General features: G+C 38.0%; 1 non-coding gene across 1 annotated transcript; it reads left to right on the top strand.

Moving 5' to 3' along the window:
* The first annotated feature begins 2,759 nt into the window (after nucleotides 1-2,759).
* On the top strand, nucleotides 2,760-2,831 carry TRNAR-CCU (transfer RNA arginine (anticodon CCU)). Its single transcript has one exon. It is a non-coding gene; the product is annotated as a tRNA-Arg (tRNA).
* The last annotated feature ends 2,068 nt before the right edge of the window (nucleotides 2,832-4,899 follow it).

Genomic DNA, 4,899 nt, shown 5'->3' on the forward strand with positions numbered 1-4,899 from the left:
AAGTAGGTGATAAATCTTTCTATATAATTAACTCAGTCCACAGTTCCAGTTTCTTTTTCATGTAAGGTACGAAATACTCTTGCCTGCAACAGCGAGAATTTATGTTATGTTATTCATGCTTTCCTAGCACGGTTATTTTTTATTGTTCAAAACTGTGGTACATTATCAACTACGTAAAACTAGAAGGAGGTAGACTCGATCCAATGAGAGGGTGCGGTGAAGGGGTCCTTGAAATGGTAGCGTGGTTTTGCGCCATACTAGTTACGCTCCTGCTGGTGTTTCAATTCTAGTCTTATGAGCTCTCTCATCTTACGCCAATCACAATAATGTGGTGCAGAAAATCAAACCTTCCTGTGCGTAAGGTACAAGGTGTAAGCATGTACATTCCTATCGGTCCCACTTCTGCAGCTTCGTCAGGACGTGCGGAACCCATCTGCCTGCAATCTTACGCATACTGAGATCATGTAGTGGCAAGTGGCACACTAACGCAGATGAAATATTCAGTTCATTAGCCAGTTCACTTCACATCAATTGCTGATCATTTTCTAGAATGTTTGCAATATTTCTACATGATGTTGATCTGTAGCCTTTCGAATCTCACAACCGTCCGATAAGGCAGACATTGTCACCAAACGCCTCATGTAATCTTTTGTGGATCTGACGTGCATTTTGACCTCGTGTCACCCGAAGCTTGATGAAAACATTCTGGTTTTCACAGGTGAACATTGTTGAAGGCGGCATGTCAGGCGCACCTCATTGTGGAACAGCGTCCACTGTCTACACATACCTTAATACAGGAATACAAACGTCTACACGATTGCTACACTGCCCAAGAACACACTACGTTAGTAATTTTTCTCCCGGACAAACGACAATCGAATCAAAGCAACTGCCACTTCGGTCTGAGTGACCGTCGTATATATTTATAAATACGCAAAGAGACTTCTCATATATGGGTATAGTGAACATATAAACTCATGTTACGAATGAAGTGATTTTTTTGGCCTTTGATAAAATGCAAATGAAATATTGGACAGATTTCAACAGATGTTCATAGTGTGAGCGAAATAGTTGTGAATGGTACTAAAGCTGATCTTTTCTACTGCATTAGTTCATACGTTTCTTATATTATAATCTGTTTGTCTCTTTATTATTACATGGCCTTTTTGCACTGGGTTCTCTCGGGTGCACATCCTCCAGTGGGGCTTGTGCTCTCAGGCTTAGGGCTCACTAAACCCTCAATGGGACTAGGGCGCAATAACTTCGTTGGGACTTGGCACTTTCTTGGGCTCGTAAACCTCAATGGGACTCGCGCTCACTGGAGTTCGTACTCACTAATCTCATAAAGATACATCGTTTTTGTTTATATCATTGTGGATCAAGTTTGCTATCATCTATGGGGCTCATTACTCTCAATGGAACTTACACTCAATTGTTGAGCTCGAGAACAGTTGAGCTCAAGTTCAGGACTCACACGCGAGTTTTGTCATCTGTAGTTGAGATACTTCTATTATCACTTCCAATGCCTTTTCTAGGAAAAAAAACTCACATTCTGTTCTTTTTATAATTCTCTTACCTTTAACAGATGCTTTTATGATAAAAATTATCCTTCTTCGTGGAAACAATACATTTTACATGCTATTTAAATCCGGGCCGAGAGATTAGGTGTGTTTATATAGACTAACGTATCTACTCTTTTCTGTATCTATTTTGTTGGAAATAATATTTTTTAAAAATAAAATGGCTTTTCAAGTTCACGTGACCATATAGTAATTATGTCCAATATCTTATTTTAGTACTAGCTGAAGAGAAGAATATGTTTATATAAAGTGTTTGGACTCCTTCACGCCGTGGGATACGCATTTCAACGGAAGTGTTACCCCTGATGTGTAGTTAACCAGCATTATCTTACGTTATGAAGTGTTGCCTAAACTGTTAGGGGTTGTTGTTAAATATAACTTCCTTTCCATCTCCGCCCACTAGAAGTAGTATGGGTGTCTTACGACCATAGTATTTTTACCAGATTGCAAGTCATGTGTACCAAGTTTGACTGAAATTGCTCCAGTGGCTTCAGAGTTCTACAAGAGAAGTACATACATACATTTTATTATAGATTATTATTTGGCCAATCATTCTTGACTCATGAATTCGACGGTTTTCTTCAGCCATCTATTAAAATCTGTAATAATACATCAATTAAATGTGACAGAGTTTTACTTGTCTAAAGGTATCTAGAAACTTCATCTCCATGGTACAGTCCTTTCCAGTCTAGCTGGGAGATTTTGTGTGTATTCCAGATTTAGTTATATGTCCTAGCCCTAAATCCTTGATAATAATTATTTTTTTCATTTCGTTTCATAATCAAATGTAAATTTCTTTTTTTTTTTTTTGTGTGTGTGTGTGTGTGTGTCATCACCGAGAGGCATTATCGATCGTGGCCAATCTGACCGAACATGACAATCAAGTTCTAACACTAGAGAGAAAAACATGTAGATTTTTACAAGGTTTTATGAGAATGGATTTTTCTCAGTGCACATTATAAGAGACGCTGCCAGACAGCTGTCAGGTTTATTTGTACGGCATAACTCATTTTCGACAAAAATGTCATATAGCGGTTCTTCGAGGCGCAGCGACAAAATACTTCTCATTATATCCTACAGTTACTTTATCAATTTTGTAGTTTTATCCCTGCAGTATATAAAGTGTAACAAAATATATTTCATGTTCACTCTAATCTCTGTACTAAAACCGGAAGTGGGGGCGCGGTGGCTCAGTGGTAGAGCGTTCACCTCCTGTGCTCGGGGTCACTGGTTCAATCCCAGTTCGCGCCGTGTGGACTTTGTGGTGGACAAACACCGTGCTCGTGGGTTTTCTCAGGGTTCTCCCGTTTCCTTCCACTGTCTTCATTCCACCATTACACTCATCTCTCATCATCACCGTCTCCTTTAGTCTAACTGGCATATCCGTGGGACGTAAAACTTAAAGATTTCATTTCATTATAAAACCGGAAGTGGCAAAAATCCGCTACCACTTCAGTTTCAATATTAATTGAGAAAATAATGACGGCACAAAAATCAAATTTCTTTATATGGTGTACACATGGCATTGTTAGTTGTTAGTTACGTGAGTGGTGAAAACAGACTACATACTTACTATGTTTCTGTAAAATTATCAAGAAGAAGAAAGCTAGGACACACAAACTTCAGATTTGTGAAGTCGTAGATTTATAATAGTGAAAATAGACCCCTTGAAGGTAAAATAAAGAATTATAGGTGACGCAGTGCCGATGTCACGGAAAAAAGGTGCATTGTAAAAAAAACATACCGGTGGGATACAAAACCAACCGAAATTTCTTATCCTCCGGTACGATTTCACCCGAGAATTCAACCCCCATATTATTTCACAACACTCTGGTTGAAGATTTACTTAAGTGATATAAACCTAATCGCATTACATGAAAAAAAAAAAGTTAGAAGCTGAAATCCATTGTCGTTATGTTGTTTTGATATAGCCCGGGAGGTCAAAAATCACCGGGGAATTTGTTTCCCCATATTGTTTTAAAATATAAACGTGGAAAATTAATTTGACTAATGTCAAACTGCACATTGTAAAAGGCATCGATAAAGATAGTTCGGACACTGTTATAATATAACTTTCCTAGATTTAGACGGGGGATCAAAAATCTCCGGAGAATTTGTACTCCTTCCTCTACTGTTTTAAAATATATAAGTGGAAAATTAACTTGTTTTGATGCCTTTTGCAATGTGCAGTCGATTGATATTACTTAGGTTAATTTCCCACTTACATATTTTAAAATAGTATGGGGGATACAAAATCCTCGGAGATTTTTGACTTCCCGGCTCGATCAAAGGAACATAACTTCAGCCGTTCTAACACTTGTTTTTGGCAATGCAATTGGGCTTGTATCATTTAAGTAAATCTCCAACCTAAATTGTGAAATAATAAGGGGGTTGAAGTTCCCGGTGAAAATCTTACCGGGGGGTAAGAAATCTCCGGTGATTGTGTACCCTCTGGTATATAAATTTCTACGCAGGTTTTCCCCCCTACAAGCTGAGGGAAGCAAAATTAGATTGAGGAAAAATTAGGATGAGGTATTCTTCCCTAAGATTGTACGGATGTGACTTACTCAAGAGCCATCTCTGAGATGTTGTGTTATCTAGAATTGACACCGTGGTATAATTGTATTTCAATATTTGCAGTGCACTGCATGCATGCACAGTATACTTCCCGTGAACACGGAAATTGATGAGTAGATTTATGTGTGTCTATGTGCTTACTGTGGCAATGAAAAAAAAAAAAAAAAAAAAAAGAGAGAGAAAAAAACAAGAAACTTGTGAATTTGGAACACGATGTCATGTTTCCGAAGGACAAGGTTGATTGCATTTGTTGAACCTTCCCGCCTTCTTACGTGACAATGTTGTATCGCACCTTAACTCATCTTATTACTGGTGTATATGCTCTCCGTTCCCCTTTCGCGCGCTGAACCTATTAAAAACATGGTTTTCGTGCTCGGTCATAAAAGTCACGATGCACAGTATCACACCAGAAGAAGAACAAGACGACGCCAAAACGTTAATATCTAAGTGAGAAGGATTGGTTTTGGGGACGAAAGGGGTCTTTTTTGTATGCTTGTTCTCAAGAGTCACACATGAAACAAATAGTACTTGTGATGTAATTTCAAACGCACGCAATACATGCCATTGCTTTTTTTTTTCTTTCTGCTTCTGGGTCAAAAGTTTGACAGCTTAGAACTTGTATGTTCTGAATTGTATTCTTTAAGTCACGAATGTGTGTATATATATATACACAAAGATAACACATTTCTTATTTGGATATTGAAAATTTACCAATAAATTATATTTTTCTTTATTCGGTTCA

The sequence above is a fragment of the Thermobia domestica genome, unplaced genomic scaffold (assembly GCF_964235325.1).
Source record: "Thermobia domestica unplaced genomic scaffold, izTheDome1.hap1.1 HAP1_SCAFFOLD_390, whole genome shotgun sequence".
Taxonomy (NCBI): domain Eukaryota; kingdom Metazoa; phylum Arthropoda; class Insecta; order Zygentoma; family Lepismatidae; genus Thermobia; species Thermobia domestica.